The 23,212-nt window shown below is 41.4% G+C and overlaps 1 protein-coding gene across 2 annotated transcripts in view; it reads left to right on the top strand.

The window, feature by feature from the left end:
- LOC126470510 (solute carrier family 41 member 2-like) overlaps positions 1-23,212 on the top strand; it is a 481,647-nt gene that overhangs the window by 217,930 nt on the left and 240,505 nt on the right. For both annotated transcript variants that reach the window (XM_050098407.1, XM_050098405.1), the window contains exon 2: positions 20,465-20,514. The gene's annotated coding sequence lies outside the window, so the exon portion shown is untranslated. The remainder of the gene's footprint in view (positions 1-20,464; positions 20,515-23,212) is intronic.

Here is a 23,212-nt window from a genome sequence, read left to right as displayed (position 1 = left end):
CGTAGAGTGGTAGAGTATCACACAGATAACGTAACAGAAGAAAGCAAGTGACGACAGAAGAGGGGGGGGGGAGGGGTTAATTCATGTTCTTGTTGCTGTTGCAGTTGATCTGCACGTCAGCTAACTCACAATCGTAGAGGAAGTGACATGAGTCATACATTCCACGCAAGTGTCTTACGCATTCTCAAAATGGCTCTGAGCACTATGGGACTCAACATCGGAGGTCATCAGACCCCTAGAACTTAGAACCACTTAAACCTAACGAACCTAACGACATCACGCACGTCCATGCCGGAGGCAGGATTCGAACCTGCGACCGTAGCAGTCGTGCGGTTCCGGACTGAAGCGCCTAGAACCGCTCGGCCACCGCGGCCGGCTACGCATTCTCCATCGACATAGGTTCCATCCCTATTACATCTCTCTCCATCAAGTGTTGCATGGAAACGATTATGAGAATCGTGTTAACTTCTGTGCATGGACATCAAGACAGGATACTCGTGATCTTCTTTAGAGATGAAGCCAGATTAACCAATCGTGACCAGGCAAACCGCCAAAACATGCACTATTGGTCTATTGCCAATCCCCGTTGACTTTGTCAGTTGTAACGTCAGTGTGCATGGGCCAGCTCCTTCCGCGGATTTGACGCCTGCAGAATTTCAGAATTTTCTGCGGGGAAAGTTGGAAGACGCTATCTACAAGGACATACCAACTACAACCGATGATAAGCAAGAACGTATTACTGTAGCCTACTCGGACATCTCCGCTGAAATACTAGCATATGTGCAGCAGTCGTTCCATACCAAACTGGAAGCGTGTAGCCGGTCGAGATGGCCGAGCGGTTCTAGGCGCTACAGTCTGAAGCCGCGCGACCGCTACGGTCTTCAGGTTCGAATCCTGTCTCGGGCATGGATGTGCGCGATGGCCTTAGGTTAGTTAGGTTTAAGTAGTTCTAAGCTCTAGGGGACTGATGGCCTCAGAAGTTAAGTCCCATAGTGCTCAGAGCCATTTGACCCATTTCGAAGCGTGTATCGCCGTTGCCGGTGGTCATTTTTAAAACAACCTGTGATGATGTTCAGTAGTCTCATTACTGATCAGAATCCACATAACTAGTATATCCGCTTGTGTTGTTCTTTAATGTGTCCTACGACAGGTAATGTACAAGTGTTGTTGTGGGAACTTCTCAAAATACGATATCTCGTAAACGCCTCGCTCTAGAATTCTGCAACAAACACCAGTGACCTTCTAATTTTCCCTGCTTTGTTTGTTAACGTTAATAGGCATTGTTCCATTTAAAAAAGTTATGTTCGCACAAAAAATGCACTTTCTAAATATTGTCAGTCTGTTGATTGGCTAACAATACATGCACCTGACGATCAACTCATTTTGTGAAAATCGCACAAAAGTAGCAATTTCCGCAGTGTTTGCGGTGCAGGTATTAGATGGCACTGTGTTATATTAGCCTCGATGAACTCTTTCAGTGATGTTAACTGATACTTTCGATTGGTCAGTTGTATACAGAATGACAACTGCATTGATATAAATCTGTGGTCCTGTTTCAAGATGATACGAGAAACCTTCTGAACATAATTTCTACTATCATATCTCTATCTAAGCTGCTGAACATCTTTTTAGGATCTTTAACTACTACTTGATTAGAAACTAAATCCTCTCTTGAATTTCTCGTTGTAATCCAAGATAATGGGGAAAGTAATCTTGCAAAGACTCGTAGAAAATATTGACCTCCTCCTGACAGCAGCAAAAGCTGGCATTAGGGCAAGGTATATTCTACATTTCAAATAAAGAGCTGTCTCAGCATGTCCAGATTACTTGTTCGATTTTCAAAGTCCTAAGAGCAGTTTACGATGCCATGAATCTTCCGTGGTTTTTTAGATTCTTGCTATAGAAAGACAATTTCTTAGTCTACAATAATAGAAATGTCCTTCAGAATCAAAGATTCTGTTTGTAATTCCGAGGTCAGAGAAGCAGATGGAAGACGAAGAAAAAGGTTTACATCAAGGAAGTGTATTAACGCCATATTTGTTTGACACCTAAATAATCAACCTCTATGAATACGAACTGGAAGGTTCGTGAATGTTTACGCTCAGTCTATGACCACCCAACAGAAGAAATGCGAGATTGCAGAGGAGTTGTTAACTGTCAAAAGGACCCTCATAAGTATTATAAAAGGAACTAGCTTAATCCATAGACACTGAAAATACAAACAAAACGAAAGTTTTTCCTTCGCACACAACGAACAAGATTGGAATACTGCGTAACCTCATAACGCACTAGGAAGTGGCTGCCAGTGCGCATATTGACAGAAACATCTTGGAGAAAACAGCTAGGAATTCTGAGGACTTCGTCACTGGTTTTTTGCTACTCCACAGATGATATTGCTGTCGCTGTTTGTTAAAGGTCGCACCTCACCGAAGCAATGGACGTAACTATCATGCACACATCCCGCATTATTAAATGCTATGTATGACCCACCTCTCTGTAGAAATTGTACTATCTTTCATGAATTTTTGATCCTGACTTTCGACGAGAAGTCGTAACTAGAAAAAAGAAGAAAGGAAGATTAGTGTTTTAGATCCCGTCGACGCCAAGGTCGTTTAGTAGCCAATTACAAGCTCCGATTGGAGAAAGATGGAGAAGAGAATCAGTTGTCCTTTTTCAACAGAAATCTGAAGTATCTCCTTCATTCGTTTAGGGAAATTAAATAAAACGTAAATCTAGATGGTCATACGGGAATCTGAACAGATGTCCTCCTATATACGAGGCCATGTCGCTCCTCCTTCCAGCCACCCCGAATGGCACTCTGCCCCATGACACACGGGTTCAATCTTCAAAGGCAGGACCACTAGTTTGCGGTGATTGTGACATACTCATTAGTAATACACATATTACGTGTCCTTTACACTAAGATAAGAGGGCAGAAGCCAGGTTATTGAATTCAGTTTCATGAATGCTCACATGATTGCTTTTAGGTTAGAGGGTAAGCTAAGAAAAATCCTTAACTCATTCGAGGCTGCAATGCACAAAATTCACAAATTATAAAAAAAACAATGGACAGTAGTTGACAATTAGCAATTAAGTAACTATTAGAGTAGTAGATCTATGCCGGTACGACCTTAATGGTGGGTATTGTTCTCTTTCACAACCATACCGGCAAGGTGCCCTAGCCTAATTTAATGACCATTCTGGGACCATGATTTCGTCTATTTAGGATGTTATTAATGGACAATAACTATCATTGTAATTGTAATTAATGGCCCAAACTACCACTATAATGACCCTAATTTATAAATAAGATGGTGGACGAGTAGCGCCCTAGCATTCGTGTTTATCCAGGTGTTATCATAAAGATGGTAATTTAAGAGCCAAAAATGGTGCTTCACCTCCCCCACTGGAGCAGTGTGCTCCTAATGGTCCTTCCCCCACTACTGCTTCTCCCAGTGTCTCCAGCATCTTAAGACTGGCATTCTTTGTCCCTTCCTAGCAACAGAAGCAGCAGTAAATTCATTCATGTTCGAAGGAACATTGCATCTTTCTTCTTAACAACACAGGTACTGCAATATGGTATCTATTCGCCGATATCAGGCAGCGGCTTGCAATTAAAACGTCCTCCCCTGTATGGGAATTACATAATGCATGTACGAGAACAGGTTCTGACGCAGGAATGACGACATATGGAAGTTTTGGCCTGGCCGTGAGTCGTGCAGGAATAGCCAAAAAGGTTAAAGCGGCGACTCACATAAAGCGGGAAATGCGGAGTCGAGTCCCGGTCTGCGAATACATTTCATGTATTTGCTGTCGTCGTCTTTATGTGCTCGCGTAAGCAATTGTCTCTTGCGAGGCGATCGACTGCAAATGTTGATTGCATGCAGTTTCCGTCGCAGTGTTCTCTCGCTAACAGGCTGGCATGGACCTTCATTCACTGTCTGCAGTACTTCCCGTCGGGTTTGAAAGCGATTCACATGTCGTGAAACGCGTCTCCAGTCCCTGTCAATCTGGATCTTTTTCCTCCCACCATTCTGCCGTCTTGCGTGACCACATTTGTTACACTACTACTTGTAGACAAGTTGAACAGTACGCTGCGAAACTCCAGCACTTCACACACTGTACGGCCATGGGCACGCCCAAACACGATTGTCCCGTTTTGCCACTCTGTCACGTTCTTACATTTACCCATGTCTACGTACAATGTCCACTTGAAACATAAATGTCTCATTGATCACTGCTTCCTTACGCTCACACATAGGCAGTGCATGTGCGGTTGAGTATCTTACACCGCGCGGGTTAGCCGCTTGGTCTTGGGCGCCTTGTCACGGTCCGCGCGGCTTCCCCCGTCGGAGGTTCGATTCCTCCCTCGGGCATGGGTGTGCGTGTGTTGTCCTTAGCGTAAGTTAAAGTTAGATTAAGTAGTGTGTAAGCTTAGGGACCGATGACCTCAGCAGTTTGGTCTCATAGGCTCTTACCACAAATTTCCAATTTTGAGTATCTTACTCTACCGCTATGCCCGCTAGAGGCTTCACAATTCGACAGTGCGTGCGCGAAGGGGTGACTAATTTTTTGTCCGGTGAGCTTCAAATGTTAACTAGTGTGTCTCTTGTCATATGTCAAAGTACCACCAGAATACTTAGAATAAAATGTAGGAAAGCTACTGAAGAGAGACCACATGCACTATGCTCCACATTGTATGCATTTTGTCACTCACTACCCCACTGGTGTCATATGTATGTGTTTCCTACTGCTACAAAACAATCCAGTTATAGCTATACCGTTGCATGTGTGTTTTCATATTTTGAAACTGTTCCACACACTATGGTTTCATTTGTTAAGATCTATGAAATAATATAGCTTTTATCATAATTAGGTAATATCTACAAGACTTATAAAATAGCACTGCTTAATCGTAAGTCAGTAATACCTGTATTTTTGAGGTATTGCGGTTATAAATGTGTTTCTCCTGCCTTAATAAAGCATTTCCGTATGGCTAGCATTTAATCAGTTTAGACAACTCTCCACGCGGTCAGTCCATTACATAGTTATAAACCACAGCTTAAAACCATGACCTTTTTGGCTGAGGAAGATGTAAACGCTTGTACTAGAACGCATATCAGGTTGCATTATAAAATGGCTACCTATAATTTCGTTCACTCCTAGACCTGTGATTTGAGATTACACACACACACACACACACACACACACACACACACACACACACACACACACACAGTTGCAGCTAAGTGTTAATGAGTCATACATATGCATTCTGTTTTTTAAAAAGATCTAATGTTTCATCCAAATCCATAAGCTACTAGTCATCCACAGAAAGTTATTTCAGTAGTCTAGGTTCATGGTCTATTTTAACGTAAGCCAGTTCTGCTTTATATGCTGGGCGGCTGGTCCCGGCGGAGGTTCGAGTCCTCCCTCGGGCATGGGGGTGTGTGTTTGTCCTTAGGATAATTTAATTACGTAGTCTGTAAGCAGTTGCAGGAAGTGCTGGGGAGTGAGTACCAGGTCACCAGCATTGTGAAGCCTAATGCAGGGTTGGCTCAGGTGACTGGTAACATAGGGGGGGTTATGTAGGGATTTTACTAAAGAGGATCAGGAAGTGATTGTGGGTGGGGCTGGTAATAGTACTGATAGGGATGGGGAGTATAACATAGATGGTGACCTGGAAAAGATAGCCACTCAGACTGGCAACACGAATGTGCATTTCGTGGAACTGTTTCAGCGTCACGATCGGCCTCATCTTAATACAGCCGTCAGGCGTAATAACATGAGACTTGGGGGGGGGGGGGGGGGGGCGGGCGCTGATGACAGGAAGCATGGGTCACATTTCAGTGGTGTCGGTGGAGTCTATGAGCAGGACGGGTTTCACTAGACATGGCCTGCACCTCAACAGGTATGGGAAGGGGAGGTTGGCAAAGCTTATAGGTGACAGCATAGGTGGGGTTGGTGGGATCACTCATGGGAAAATTCCTGCAGTAGTGGGTGTTAGAGCTGCACCTTTTTTAGATTGAAGTCAGCTGATAGGTATTCCTGCTTAAGGAAAGTCTCTCTAACAAGGGAATCACTTTTGACAAAGCTTAGGTATCCGAGTAATGAGAGAATTAGTATATTTCATCAAAATATACAAGGTATTAGAGATAAAGTTAGTGAACTGCTTATAGATGTTGACTCTGAAATTATTGGTATATCTGAACACTTCTTAAATAAGGAGATAATTCAGAGGCTTCCTTTACCAGGATACAGGTTGGCTGGCAGCTTTTCGAGGAGCTCTTTGCGGTGTGGGGGAGTAGCCATGTATGTGAAAAACGGCATCCCATTTGAGTCAATTGATGTTTCAAAGTACTGCACTGAAAAGGTGTTTGAATGTTGTGCAGGTGTGGTTAAATTTAACGGAGCTAAACTTCTAACTGTTGTTATTTATAGATCCCCAGACTCCGATTTCACAACATTTTTGCTAAAGCTAGAGGAGGTTCTTGGTTCACTTTATAGGAAATACAAAAAGTTAGTTATATGTGGTGACTTCAATATTAATTGTATAAGTGATTGTTCAAGGAAGAGGATGCTGGTAGACCTCTTTGATTCATATAATCTTATGCAAACCGTATTCTTTCCAACGAGAGTGCAAGGGAACAGTAGAACAACCATAGACAACATTTTTGTTCATTCCTCATTACTACAAGGGCATTCTGTTAGCAACAAGGTGAATGGCCTTTCAGATCATGATGCACAAATTTTAACTTTAAAAGATTTTTCTGCTGCAACACGTGTTAAATATAGTCATCAGCTGTTCAGGAAGGCTGATCCAGTTGCTGTAGCGACCTTTGTAAACCTTATAAAGGAACAAGAGTGCAAGATGTTTATAGCGCTGATACAGTAGACGATGAATATAATGCTTTTCTCAAGACTTTTCTCATACTCTTTGAAAGTTGCTTTCCGTTAGAACGTTTAAAACAGGGTACTAGCACAAACAGGCAGCCTGGGTGGCTGACTAGAGGGATAAGAATATCTTGTAGAACAAAGTGGCAATTATATCAAAACGTTAGAAACAGTCAAAATCTAAATGCAGCAGCCCATTACAAACAGTATTGTAAGGTGCTTAAAAATGTTATTAGGAACGCAAAAAGTATGTGGTATGCAGATAGAAGAGCTAAGTCTCAGGATAAAATTAAAACCACATGGTCAGTCGTAAAGGAAGTTGCTGGTCTGCAGAGACAGGTCGAGGATATAGAATCAGTGCATAGTGGGAATTTCCATGTTACTGATAAGTCGCATAGATGTACAGTATTTAATAATCACTTTCTGAATATAGCATGTGAACTAAATAGAAACCTAGTCCCAACAGGGAATCATATAGCGCTCTTAGAAAAAAGTGTTCCGAGACTGTTACCTGAAATGCTCCTCCATGATACTGACAAGAGGGAGATTGAGTTAATAATTAAATCACTAAAGACCAAGAACTCTCATGGATATGACGGGGTATCTAGCAGAATACTGAAGTATTGTTCTATGTATGTTAGCCCAGTTCTCAGCCATATCTGTAACTTTTCGGTAGTGGTCGGTAGTGAAGCCACTTTATAAAAAGGGAGACATTGATAATGTTGACAATTTTGGGCCTATTTCTAAGCCATCGGTGTTTGCTAAAGTTATCGAGAAGGTTGTATATACAAGGTTACTGGAGCATTTAAATTCACATAATTTGCTGTCAAATGTTCAGTTTGGTTTTAGAAATCGTTTAACAACTGAAAGTGCTATATTCCCTTTTCTCTGTGAGGTTTTGGACGGATTAAATAAAAGATTGCGAACGCTGGGTGTTTTCTTTGATTTAACGAAGGCTTTTGACTGTGTTGACCACAAAATATTACTGCAGAAGTTGGACCATTATGGAGTAAGGGGAGTAGCTTACAATTGGTTCGCCTCTTACTTTAAGAACAGAAAGCAGAGGGTAATTCTCCGCAATATTGAGAGCGGTAGTGATGTTCAGTCCCAATGGGGCACTGTTAAGTGGGGCGTTCCCCAAGGGTCGGTGCTGGGGCCACTGCCGTTTCTTATTTATATTAATGATATGCCTTCTAGTATTACAGGTGATTCAAAAATATTTCTGTTTGCTGATGACACCAGCTTGATAGTGAAGGATCTTGTGTGTAATATTGAAACAGTAACAAATAACGTAGTTCATGAAATAAGTTCGTGGCTTGTGGGGAAATAATTTGATGCTAAATCACAGTAAGACTCAGTTTTTACAGTTTCTAACTCACAATTCATCAAGAACCGATATTTTGATCAGACAGAATAGGCATATTATAAGCGAGACGGAACAGTTCAAGTTCCTAGGCGTTCGGATGGATAGTAAGCTGTTGTGGAAAGCCCATGTCCAGGATCTTGTTCAGAAACTAAATGCTGCTTTATTTGCCATTAGAACAGTATCTGAAATAAGTGACACGTCAACACGAAAAGTAGTCTACTTCGCATATTTTCATACGCTTATGTCGTATGGTATTATTTTTTGAGGTAATTCTTCTGATTCAAAAAGGGTATTTTTGGCTCAAAAACGGGCTTTTCGAGCTATATGTGGTGTAAGTTCGAGAACCTCTTGTCGACCCCTGTTCAAAAATCTGGGAATTCTGACATTGCCCTCACAGTATATATTTTCTTTAATGTCGTTTGTTGTTAGCAATATTAGCCTATTCCCAAGAGTTAGCAGCTTTCACTCAGTTAATACTAGGCAGAAATCAAATCTGCATGTAGAATGCACTTCCTTGACTCTTGTGCAGAAAGGATTGCAGTATTCTGCTGCATCCATTTTCAATAAGCTACCACAAGAACTCAAAAATCTTAGCAGTAGCCCAAACACTTTTAAGTCTAAACTGAAGTTTCCTCATGGCTCACTACTCCTATTCTGTCGAGGAGCTCCTGGAAGAGCTAAAAAAGTAAGCAAATTCCAGTGTTACATTGTAGATTTTCTTCATTTAAACTTACGACTTGTCACCTGAATACGTTTTTTTATATTTCATTTTATCTGTTTCTAATATCGTGTTATAATTTCATGTATTGACTCGTTCCATGACCATGGAGACTTCTCCTTAATTTGGTCCCACGGAACAATAAATAAGCTTAGGAACTGATGACCTTAGCAGTTAAGTCCCATAAGATTTCACACACATTTGAACATTTTTTTGCTTTATATGGCTTTCCTATATTTCCGCTGCGCCTATACCAGTTTCTTCTAATACAAGGTGTTCAGAAATTCACTTTACAGACTTCCAGGACTTGCAGAGGGGAGTGAGTGCATAATATTTTAAATGGGAACCAGTCTACGAAGGTTTCAGTTCAGATCTTTAACTCATGCACATCTGCTTGACTAATTGACTTAGGCGTGACGCAGTACAATTATTAAGTAACAATTCGAAAGAATACCTAACGAAATATCCAATTATTACTTAAGCACATTTGTTCGTGTTAACGCTTGAACATTACACGTTTACCGTACTGTACGTACAGAACAGTCTTGATGCAACACAACAAAGGGTCGATGTGGCGACCACCAACGTTGTTATAAACATTGTACCTACAAAGCATGTTCTGGTACACACTATCCATCCCACTTGGCGTCTCTTCAATTTCTAGTGCGTCGGTCAGATCTCGTACCAGCAGATCTTCCTCTGTCTCTAAAGGAGTCTCGTGTATTAAACTTTGCGTACGACCCCACAAGAAGCAGTACACGTCATCCTCTCCACACTATTGTATACCAGGACAAGCATCTCTGAGACGTTTCTCCTTCTCTAAGCGGACGTGGACGCGTTGCACATCTGAACTGAAACCGTCGTAGAACGGAAACGGTTTCCTATTCGAAATGTACTCACTCCCCCCTACAAGCCCTAGAGGTTAGTAACGGGAATTTCCGAACGCCTTGTATACCTCTTGATGCTACATTGCTCCCGTCTACGGGAAATAGTACAATGTCTCTAGAATGTCTAGTCTTCTCCCTATTAAAAAGTACGGACAGGAGCTTTCATCCTTCTTCCCTGTACCTAGTGCTTACATTTCATAAAACCGGCACCTTTTACGACCGGTTCCGATTACTACAGATGTATAATGCTTTTTAGGTAAGTAATATGATACGTGGCTGTAGGTGGCACTCCGTAATTAGAATGTTACTCATGGTTTTGTGGGGTGATATAATCATATTTTGTTTTTTTGTGCAGTACAACGCAGTACAGAACTGAGTCGCTACTAGCTTAGAAGAATGTACATGTTGCCTTTTGAGTGCCTATCACTCACATAACAAAGCACTTGTTGCAAGATGAGATTGAGCTCTGTAGCACTGATCTTAACAACAATACTCCGTGGAGGAAAACAGAAGTTTTTAATCCCATGGAAGCTTGCATTCGTAGACAAAACTGTAGTATTATATTTAATTCTACGTTTTGACACTAAAACATCACGATTCTTTAATGCGGGTCAGAGTTCTTTCGGAAGGAAGTATTATGTTCATAGCTACAGTATCATATTAAAAGCAGTCCTAAGTATGGTTGATGTAGAAAAAATGTATTTTAACGATAGTGATATATTTTCCACGATAGTTATTAACAAAGTGTAAAAAATATTATGAAATAATAGTATTTCCTAAAAAACCGTTGTTTTCGTCAAAAATGCTCTTATGTTAACTGAAATTGGTCTTTGCCACACAGCATATGACGGAAGAGAAGACCCACATTTAACGGAAAGAGCAATTTTGCCTGCATGGAAGGAATAGCACTCAGATTTCTTCCAGGACGCATATTTTACACAGACGAGCACTGTCGAAAGCTCTCACAGAGACACAGCATTCTGATGCTGCTTTCAGAAGATTTGACAGGGGTTAATATTTGCTGCACCCTTTGCAGTAATTATTGCATCTCTGTTCTGACAAACATTATCCACAAAATCTTTACCCTACATAAGGACACACACACACACACACACACACACACACACACACACACACACACACACACTCTTAGAAAATCGCACTCCATGTTCAACCCATGGATTGCGCGTTTCTTCACATCATCCCAATCCAGCAACATGATAGAAACACACGATTTGATCTCTGCTACCGGTAAAAAAGAATCCAGCTTCACTTAGTTTTTTCAGGACAGTGCTTAATAGCAATTGACCAACCATCTAATAATGCCCGCCCCGCGTCTTTTGTTCCATATTGACGATCAGCTGACCCAATGTCCGACACATAACATGTTTAACTGCACATTGATTCTGATTTAGGAGACGAATGCAGACGGTATCTCTATTATGTACAGGTTACAAATATCATACAACGAACAGTTCGCTCACATGTATATATCCTCATAAGCCCAGGCATCCACTATGTTAGTGAGAGAGACTTGCTTTGAAGCGGGGAGCTACAGCATCTGTGGTGAAGTCGGAGCCGACCAAAAATGTAGCCCCCAGTTGTATTATTTCGACAATCAAAGCAGGGGCTGCTGCCATATCTTTTTCTCAACAAATCAGAGCGGGGGACAGGTCACAAACTCTACATTTGCTTCCAGATGTAACCCAGTTGTAAACACCTAGCCCAATTGTGCTATTTGTTGTGTGTTTCTTGTGGATGGGGGGGGGAGGGGGGAGGGGCTCTCGTTTACCTGTCGCAGGATGCTCCCACGGTCCAGGGTAGAATCAGGATAGGGTTCAAAGGTGGAATCACCATGCGCTACACCCGAGATACGCCTCGAAGATGAATCCACTGTACGTTACGTCCGGGATAGGGGTCAAAGGTGGATCCACCACATGATACGTCCGGATAGAGTTCATGAGTGGATCCACTACATGTCAAATCCGCGATAAGGTTCGAAGATGGATCCATTAGCAGTAGGTTCGGGAAAGTGTCCGAAGGCGGAGCCACCTTCGAACCGATTATGGGTTGTGGAGGCCCACAGCTACAAACCAACACACACACACACACACACACACACACACACTTGTACTAGATGCTTACAATTTGATTACATCTGCAAGCAAATCTATAATATGTTACTTGTCCCTTCCTCTGATTTATTGAGAAAGAAATATGGCAGCAGCTTTCCTTGCTCTGATTGGTCGAAAAAATATGATGGGGCTATCCTATCGATGGAACCCGACCTCACCACAGATGTTGTAACTCTCCTCTTCAACAGTAAGTCTCTCTGTAGCATAGTAGATGTCTCGAGTGTTGCAGAGGTATACCTATAAAAGTGTATTTCTGGTGGATCGAACTGTTTTTTGTAAGATGCTTGTAACCTGTACAGAATGGATATACATCTGCATTCTTCTCCTGAATCAGCATCAGTGTGCAGTTCCACGTGTGTGTTTGATATAGGGTTGCCTCATACAAATATATGATATGAGGCTGGCACCCTCCGATGGTTGGTTATGTACAATTAAGCACAGTCTGAAACAATCAAGTGAATCTGATTTCTTATATACCGGTAGCTGAGATCAAATCCTCTGTTTCTTTCGTGATATTGGATAGAGATGTTGGAAAGAAGCGCACAATCCATGGGTTGAACATGCTGTGTCCTTTTTAAGTATGTGTTTGTGATTCTTATAAAGGATAAAGATTTTGCGGATAATATTTGTCAGAACAGAGATTCGATAATTACTGCAAAGGATGCAGCAAATATTAAACCTTTACCAAATCTCCTGAAAGTAGAATCAGAACACTGTCACGTTGAGAGCTTCCGAGAATATTCGCCTGTGTAAAATACGCTTCCTGAAATAAATGCAGACAAATAGCCGATTGCGTTAAATGTGGACGTTCCCTTCCTTCATGTGCTGTGTGAGAGCGACCTGTTTAAGCTAAAGTAAGAGAAATATTCCTTGCAATTACAATGACAGTTATTGCCAATTAATTAAGTTCTAAATAAACGAAACATGGGCACATGTGAACAGTTTGTTTACATAAAGATCATCAAATTAGGATATGGCAACTGGCCTTTTCGTTCACCTAAGAGAACACTGCCCGCCATTGGTGTCGCACCAGCATAGGTCCAATAATTATTAATACCATATTTTACTTTGAGAGCTACATAAAAATTCAGATTTTAGTGGCTTCAGATGGTATACGAAAAATAAGTCTATAGCTGATACTAAAAAACTGCCATTGAATTTTAGTATTTTAACCCTAGAACACTATAGGCGGAAACAGTTACATTGCTACTAAACCATCAAAAAGTTAACTACTCCACTTTTTATTCAAAGTCAGTCTTAATTTATAGGTTATGCATTAGTTAATTACCAATGGTATGTTGCATACCAAATTAAGTGCAAAATTTCCTGTTCTGTACCCTACGCCAATCGTAAATTTTACGAGGGTTTAGTTATGGAGCGTTAAATATCAGCTGCTGCAAACACACACATCTTGAATTAATTCAAATGTTGTGCTAAATTTCTGTTGTGTTGGGGGAGATGGAACTCAGGTATAATCAAGTTTTAAAGAAAATTATGATAGGAAATAATACCTACACCAACAGCACTTATCTGGAAAAGCAAACATATTTCATCCGATCCTTAGAAAAATCAGCAATAGGTAAGTTTTCAAAATTCATGTTCAATGTTCTCCCTCTAGTAGCGTGCACAAAATACGGGTATATTCCAGCGACATTAATTTCACGATCTATGCTATTCGCTGAAAATGAAGTCGCAAACAGCGAGCGAAAAGTGTCATTCTCCATGGTACAACTTCTATGACATAACTACATCGATCTGAAAACAGATTACGACGTATTACAGAGTAGTTATATACGTATTTTAAACTGCTATTTCTGTTGTTGTCGTGGGTTGCATAATGCACGAGCTGGAAGTTAATGGCTCTCTCAATGAAGAAATATTTTGCTAAGAAGGCTTTTAAGAAAATGTGTATTGCTCGTCGGTGGGTTTGAGAAAAGTACAGTGGTATTAATATCTGCATGGATGAGGCTCAATTTTGTCTTACAGTGTCATCTAACACTTCGCTGTGCTGACGACTAGGTGAGCGAGATAGTATCGCTCTATTTTAAATTACGGTGAGATGAATGTGGTGGAGGTCTTAAAATTCCGTGTTCCGTCTGATTTACAGTGTTTACAGTATTACTTAGAAGATATTAATGTTTTCAGAGTGGTTTTCTGAGATGCTTATTGCGGAAAAGATCAGCCGGCTACTCTTCTGTAATTTGCTGTTTCAGTATTATGTTTCGATATTGCTACTTATAAATTTTGAGTGCTTGTTCGAGAGTAGGTATGTCTTAAACTATTTTTCCATAAAACATACATTATTTTAACTATAGTCATCCGCAGAATTCCTTGTTAGTGTGCTAATAGTCAAGCTTTTGAGCACCTTAAAGTAACAAATCAACCAATCAAGAGAGAGAACACATTTGTAGCTCATAATTGGGAAAGAGGCAGTTGCTTTACGATAAAGCAGCCTGAAATAATTACATGTGACTAGATTAAAATACCGCCAGGCTTTCTCCAGTCGGAGCAGGTCTGTCGCTCTTGCGAGTGGGCATCACTAATCACTATTGCCGTCCCCACACGGTTCGTGTATCTGAATGTGAAACATGCCAAACATGGTTTCCGGCGTGGTTGGTGTAAACTGAAACGAGTTGCTGCATCTCACGGAACGTGCTCCAAGGTGATATTTGCGATTGCAGAGTTCTCCAGTGATCGTTGTCGGCTACATTTGACACACAAATCACACTATCTGTTTACGAAAATAATTACCCGTAAAATATCTACGTTTGCTCCCTCTTGCATATGCTAACTCTGCTGTTTTTCCTCTGTACTGAACTGTGAGGGAATCAGCATATGACGTATACAAAAGTCTTGCAATCGGTAGTCCACTACAAGTTTCCTTGCACATTCACAAAATCGAAGAAACTCAGTGGTGAACGGAGAGTCTGTGTGTCTCCAGAGAGTCATCAGGCTCATTTTCTTTGGTGTGTCTTTAAATATTTACAACTTTGCTTTTGGGTTGTGTAGCTGGAGTAAGCCCAAACAAATATTGCTCGTCATGTTTTTCATGCGACGCCCAATATCGAAGGAAAGCTTCAGTTGGTTTTCCGTTTCAAACAAAATGTTTTTTTGAACGGAATTTTACGAGCTCCATTCGATCTATCGATCCCAGATTAGTCTAGTGCGATACTTGTTTTATCTGTATGTATTAACAAGGACAGTAAAGCTCGGAGCATAATCAGTAGCCGGCCGAAGTGGCCGTGCGGTTAAAGGCGCTGCAGTCTGGAACCGCAAGACCGCTACGTCGCAGGTTCGAATCCTGCCTCGGGCATGGATGTTTGTGATGTCCTTAGGTTAGTTAGGTTTAACTAGTTCTAAGTTCTAGGGGACTAATGACCTCAGCAGTTGAGTCCCATAGTGCTCAGAGCCATTTGAACCATAATCAGTACTCCAGCAGCGATAGATAGCACTGCCCTCGACCGCGCCAACTGCTACCGCCGAGCGTGCAGCGCTGCTGAGTCGCTACTGGATTGTTGTTTATTCTTCGTGTTTTACGTCCCTGTTAATACATATCGATATAACGAATATTGGAATAGACTAATTTGGAAGCGCTCTATCGAATGGGCACGTAAGATTGCGACAGAAAAATCATTTTGTTTGTAATTGGAAACAAACCGACGCTCTTCTTCGATACTGGTCGTCGCAAGAAATACGTGGCGAGAAGTAGTCGTCTGGGCTGATTCCAGCTACACAATACAAAACCGCATTTGCAAATATCGGCCAAGAGAAAATGCGCATGACGGCTCTTCTGAGAGAGACCCGGTGCTTGAATATAACATCGAATACTCCAAAACATGTTTCTGTTGAAAATTTTTAGAATATTTTAGAAATCATGAAGAATAAAAGAAATATCTGTAGAAATTAGCACATCAACCTGCAATCTTTCATGTCACAGTTCACGTCTGTATCCAACGCATTATTGTCTCCACAGGTTGTTAAATCCATATCTTACTATACCCCAAAGTCTATAACCACAGATTTGTTATCAAATGACATTTAATTAAAACAAATCGTACAAAAAACTACGCGTTTTTGATAATCCTCGACTGCTTGGCGTCTTGAAATTGCTTATCTTCATCACGGGCACGTTATAATAAGAAGAGCACCAAATACGAAAAGCCTTTAACAACTCGTGTGCATTCATATTTCAACTTCTTTGGGGGCATGCATGTGGGATAGTATTATTTCTTCTTCCAATATTTCTGCTGATAACCTTCCACCCATCATCAAGGTGAGTCGCTGGCTGTGGAACAGACGCGCGTTATCTCTGACACACGCGCGTTTATTCCACAGTGTTGTGTTAAGTGGTTTAAATTCCGCCGTGACTCAACTCGCAGATGGCTGTAAGGTTATCAGCCGATGTATAAAAATACAGTTAATTTGGCGAGAGAGAAAGGTGTGGTGTCACCGCCAGACACCACACTTGCTGGATGGTAGCCTTTTAAATCGGCCGCGGTCCTTTAGTATACGTCGGACCCGCGTGTCGCCACTATCAGTGATTGCAGACCGAGCGCCGCCACACGGCAGGTCTAGAGAGACCTATCACTCGCCCCAGTTGTACAACCGACTTTGCTAGCGATGTTTCACTGACAAATTACGCTCTCATTTGCCGAGACGATAGTTAGCATAGCCTTCAGCTACGTCATTTGCTACGACCTAGCAAGGCGCCATTACCAGTTGCTATTGCAGCTACGTCCGTTTTTTCTAAATTCTAATTTCCTTGTCCTGTTCCAGACCTCACGCCAGCCTGCGTGAGCTAAAACGCGTGCCTTTCGGCTTCCTCTAGTAACACGGTGTTGGCTCTCCTGCCAACCACAACAAAAGGTATGAGTATAGTATCGTACTCAGCAGCTCCTTTCGATTCGTGAAGTTTTCTTTACACACACATCACGACGTGACGATAGGTGCTGCTTTCAGTCTTCTGTAACATGAACTCTAGATGATTAATCTTGAAAATTCTCTTCCTATTAATGATAGTCACCCCTTGTCTATCGTAGTAAATCAGTGCCGATGACGATGCGACGGTCGTCTTCTTGAGGATTATTTCCGTACATTTGAAGATTTACTAAAATGGTTCATGACGCGAACAGAGAGGAACAGATGTACTTGAAGTTCGTAGAAATAAATACTTTTCCTTAGCGAATCCACTTTTTTGTCGTTAGACACACAGAGAACAAACATATGCCGTACATCACGGCGGACGAGCACAGAAAGCTATGATAAAAGCATTAAAACAAGAGAGATGTAAAAAATCTGGAGGAAGATCGTTTTTAATTTTTCCGCCAACCTCTCCGATTACACTAATCCGGCGTAATACGAATTAATATATCTTTGGCGCATTCAACTGACTCCTGTATGAATTAATACATCTCGTTTGTCTACGCAGTTAAACCTTATAGGTACCTACACACCGAAATATCGGAAGAAAGCATAATACTATCTCGGATGCACTCTCGTAGAATGATAGAGTATTTTATCTGCCTGGACACCTACAATAAGTACAACGCACATGTCGTTTCTCTCCATTTCAGAATATCAAATCGTAACAAAAACTACATGATTTAGAGAAATCCTCAATGAGCCAGTGCTCAAACAGCATATGTTCACAACACGTAATTTGTAATGTAAAAGCCATCAAATATGTCCTCCAAATGCAAAGAACGTAATCCAATATGGTGTCCCCTAAGTTCTGCTTCTGATTTACAAAGAGAACTTGCAACGCAGTGGCCACGTTCATCTCCACGAAGAAAAAATCTGTCGTATATGAGTCTGTCTATCACGCATGGGATGCTCCGTAAAGTAAAATTCCACGTTATGACGCCACAGAACTCGTCCAGCTCCACGTTAGCGTCCAACTAAATGACGCCACGAGAAAGATTACTGGGGTTATGAAACCAACACCTACAGAATGGCTGTCAGTACTGAACCACATTCGTCGCTGCAACTACGTCGCATAAATGTTCTCACGAGTGACTGCAAAGAGGTCATGGACAATAAAAATCTACTAATCCATCAAGACGTCGATATGCAAACCATAACCTACTCCGCTCTAGAGAATTACCAACACAATAAAAGCAAGGTCACTGTGAAAAATGACTTCAACATTACTAATAAATGGACTCAAGAATGGTCTGACCAAAAAAACATTATTCCGTGTATCACCCAAAAACCATCGGGATTTGACTTGCCACATAACACATGGTCAATGCTTAACACAATTAGAAACTAACACGGCAGATGTGCAAAGTTTTTACCCAATTTTCTGATTGCGGAGAACCAAAGATCATCAGACACATCACAGAAGAATGCCCCACCGGATCATATGATACTTTCTGCTGGCGACTCCAAAGTCGCTAGCTTACATAAACGCTCTAGATGTTTTACATAATATTTTGTATTGTAAATATTATATTCTTCACTCTATTTTTTACTGTGTCAAAAAGACATACGATAAATAAAAAATAAGATGCTTTACTACGCTTAAGAGAGATGCAGGCCGAATTCATGGATGGCAATAATAATGGTGGCAAACACTACCCAGCACTTAGCTCTTGCAAGATTTTTCCATCTTTGCGAACCAATCTCCTTTGGTTCTTTTATTCAAAGCAGTAGACACAGACTGAACAGCCTTTCTGATATCTTAGTTTGGCCATGCCGTGCGCAGTTGTTGGTACTTAAAGTACATTAAATTTGTTTTTGCAAATACTAGAAATATGTATTTATTCCACTGGAGACGTTTCGTGTTATTCATTCAGAAGACTGATCTGGAATTAAACGTATTTACAGTTTTGGATTTGGTCCTGAATCCAAAAACAGTTGGTTTGATAAGCCACTGATGCGTGATTTCCACTAGCTGCATTTCCGTGTAATTTCTGCTTGCTTCTGGAAATGTCTGCATGCAAATTTTCGTGTTATTCTAGCGCTTTCCACGTGTGTTTTCGGTCTCATTGCCCTTTGCGATCTCGATCTTTTCAGGTGACCATAGAAAGAAATCTTCCTTTCTCGAATGTCGTCTGTAATTTTCATTACATGCGAGTGTAATTTATGGTTGTATCCTTATTTACTCACCAATTTCTTTGAGTTCAAGATCTTTTCCAGATTCTTACTTTCTTTACATTCTAGTTGTTCAAACAGATCTTTGCTACACAATGTGAGAGATTCTGCTGAATATATAACTTCTGGTCAAGTGGTGGAGCTTGGCTCTGGTGGATACTGATCGCTTGTTATAACATCTTTGGTCAAGTAGTATGCCATTTCCATCTTCTTGTTATTTACCTTGAAAGTTCCTTTCTCAGATATGTTGTGCTTTATCCACTCCCATAAATATTCAATTTTTTAAATGTTTGCCTTATTTTCCCCCAATTAGTCAGTAATTTTTTGAGCATTGACTTAATGTTTGTTTTGAATTATGTTTTGTGGAACGAGATTTCAGGCTCGCCTTCGCTGCTCCCATCTGAAGTTGATTTATCTGTTTAGCAGCCGTATAAAAGAATACCAAAAGACCTGCAAGGTATCTCCGAAATGTAAAGAGTTAATCCGCAGGTTCTTGCTATTACAGCCTAAAGCGACTCCGTTCTGAAGACATTGTCCACTCGTGAATAACTTTCTCTCTGTCACAGTAGCGGACCACAGGTGAGTCTTTCTCCTTGTTTCAAACTTTTCCTGATTTCAAAAGTGTCCGAAATTTCTCCCTTACATTTCTATTTGGAGATTTCGTTATGCAGGGTGTGTTGAATCATTCATTCATTACCCTTCTTTTATTCCCAAAACTATAACCTTCCAGGATCTAGGTTAAGGAATCACTGTGAAATGAATTACAAACATGCTCAAGGAATTCGAAATTTACCTGAATTTCTTTATTGTTAGATTTAGACATGAAAAAATTGATTTAATCTCATGTATTACTATTATTATTATTATTATTATTAGTAGTAGTAGTAGTAGTAGTAGTAGTAGTAGTAGTAGTAGTAGCAGTAGTCCGAAGCTACCATACGAGATGGTGCAGTGATTAGCGCACTGACCTCGCATTCGGAAGGGCGACGGTTCGAATTCTGCCCGACCCTCCAGATTCATGTTTCCCGTGGTTTCTCTAATTCGCTCCAGGCTAATGTCGGGATGGTTCCTTTAAAAATAGCAACAGTCAATTTCTTCCTCATCGTTAGGTATTCAGAGATTGTGCTCCGTCTCTAATGACAGCGAGCCGGCCGGTGTGACGGTGCGGTTCTAAGCGCGTCAGTTTGGAACCGCGTGACCGCTACGGTCGCAGGTTCGAATCCTGCCTCGGGCATGGATGTGTGTGATGTCCTTAGGTTAGTTAGGTTTAAGTAGTTTTAAGTTCCCCTGATGACCTCAGTAGTTAAGTCCCATAGTGCTCAGAGCCATTTGAACCATTTAATGACAAAACCCGTATTCTTGTTTACAGGGGTAACAGAAGCGCCTTCGACGGCTGCCCCCTGTCAGAACATCTATCAGGTGAGTCACTTATAGCTTCATACAGAGCGTTTTGTGAACGTTCAGAGCAACAAATGATGTTTTGGAAAAAAGTTCAGAATTTCTGGTCATCTTAACGTAAAATGTAACCATATACTCTGTGTCAATGATCGAAGATTTCTAGTTCAGGCTATAGTACTTGCACAATTTACTAGTTTTCAATAGTTTATTCTACACCCATATTTGCTACTGGCAGACCGTTAATTCGCCAGTTTCAGTAGATTTCCATAGGATAAATGTATATTTTCGTGAGATGAGACTACTGAGATAGCTCTCATCACCTAAAATAACGCGTCCACAATTAAAAAACATTCCAAGGCATCGATATAGTAGGCCATTATATTTACGGCTTCACGAAACCTGGCAACGACCGGGAGAGTGGTGCACTGAACACGTGCCCCACCATAGCCGCATCCAGTAACATCCTGAAAGAAAGGATACTGCGGAGACATGGCAGGAAGTTTCATATCAGCGCACACTCCGCTGCAGAGTGAAAATCTCATTCTAGAAACATCCCCCAGGCTGTGGCTAAGCCATGTCTCCACAATATCCTTCTCTTTCAGGAGTGCTAGTTCTGCAAGGTTCACAGGAGTGCTTCTGTAAAGTTTGGAAGGTAGGAGACGAGATACTGGCAGAACTAAAGCTGTGAGGACGGGGCGTGAGTCGTGCTTGGGTAGCTCAGTCGGTGGAGCACTTGCCCGCGAAAGGCAAAGGTCCCGAGTTCAAGTCTCGATCCGGCACACAGTTTTAATCTGCCAGGAAGTTTCATATCAGCGCACATTCTGCTGCAGAGTGAAAATCTCATTCTAAAAACTGTGGATTTTGCAAACAATCTAGATTCTCTTCTTGTTTACTGTGTGATACTACTCTATTCTAGAGGTCATCACCACTGTTACGTGGCAGTTTATGTCCAAACTGTCACGCAACCTATTTCATAATGTAATATGCACATTCCAATAGTGAATATAGTCGATTCTTTAATGTTACGTGAGACTTGCAAACAATATTCATTACTGCCTATGATTGCACAGCTAATTATTTCTTCTTCTTATTTCTACTTATTACACTGACGAGGACTTGTTATTTTCTGCAGCATTTGTTGCTTCTTTTAGCTGTCTCACAACATAGAAGTTAATTTAGACGGACCAGGGTGTCAAAAACTTTTTCGGTGCTGAAAGCAGCTCCCAAGAAGGCATAGGACAGGAATGTTACTGTGTCCCGTCTCTTCACAGCGAACGTATAGGAGGAGAGCTCACGTGCCATAAAAACTGCATTGTGGGAGATGCCATAAAGAATCCTCCTTGGAGAGATAAAGGTGTGAAAGCCAGGTAAAACAATCGTAAGAGTAGACAGTGGGGTCGGCTGTACTCCATCATCACCCCATGATGGAATGCTCTTTTGAATCTGAGTAACAGGAACTGTGGGTGCCTCGCAATAATTATACTGGTGGAAGGCGCATTTTCCCATACATGTCTATGTGCAAGCCTTTTGGTTGGCCAGGGTTGGAAAACTCTCATAGAGTGGGAGAGATTTTCTGGCTTTCTTCCTGTGCCACACCATTATTGGTAAACCATGACAAAATGCGTGAGTAGTGCATTGTTAAATCTGGTAATGAAATTATCATTGGTCGGAATTCACAAGGTCTGCTGTAATTGGCCAGTGAGATTCCTATGCTGATAGAATCAGCTAAGTTACGGAGAGTAAGGTCAATAAACATTTGCTGCAGGTTCGAATCCTGCCTCGAGCATGGATGTTAGGTTAGTTAGGTTTAAGTAGTTGTAAGTTGTAGGCGACTGATGACCTCGGATGTTAAGTCCCACAGTGCTCAGAGCCACTTGCTCCAGGGAGACCAAAGGAAGCACGTGCTTGAGGGAGATCGATGAGTCGTTACAGGGAGATGCCGAGAGAGATATCTCCGACTTAGAGCAGAGAACGGAGGTCGAGATGGACTCAGAATTTCCAGCCATGCCGCCGTCTTCCAGACTCTCACTGTTTAATAGTGGTAACCATGAGCCACCACTGCAGTCACAAAGTCGAGGGGCTGAAAGGCTAGTTGATTTACGTCAGGGTTTAATCGTGCTGTTCTATCATCCGCAGCAAGCTACTTGCTAACATCACGCACTTCGGCGTATCCCTTGGTATTCGTACTTGATCTTCTGGGGTATTTTCTTTGTCACTAACCATTTTCGCAGTCATTCGTCATATGAAAACGTAACTTGAAATTATATCGCACATAACATGTTTCCACCCCCCCCCCCCCCCGCCAACCCCACCCCCATCCCTGTGCCACGGCTATAGTTCATAATTACAAAAATGTATTCCCTTGTTAACTGATTATATGATTGATTCTGTGGTTAAATCATTTGTGTGATAAACTAAATTTTTATAGTGACAGCTGGTTTCCTCTTGCAGTTAGATGAACTCCTTCATTAAATTATCCTTATGAGGTGTGGCGCCCATATTTTCGTGTTTAATTGCGCCAACCCGATTAATTTTAGTTCCATATGACATTATCCGTTGCGTGACATTATTAAATTTCCATTATCTTATGGAGACATTCCCTTCCCTGTAGGTCACAGGGATCGGACTTACAGCATGCTAAATGTGTGCTAAACAGCTCAACTGACACCTCACAACACCAGCACCTCAACCATTTTATATCAGGAATTTACTACTGTAG

The sequence above is a fragment of the Schistocerca serialis genome, chromosome 3 (assembly GCF_023864345.2).
Source record: "Schistocerca serialis cubense isolate TAMUIC-IGC-003099 chromosome 3, iqSchSeri2.2, whole genome shotgun sequence".
NCBI lineage: Eukaryota > Metazoa > Arthropoda > Insecta > Orthoptera > Acrididae > Schistocerca > Schistocerca serialis.
This window is presented reverse-complemented; position numbering and strand designations above follow the sequence as displayed.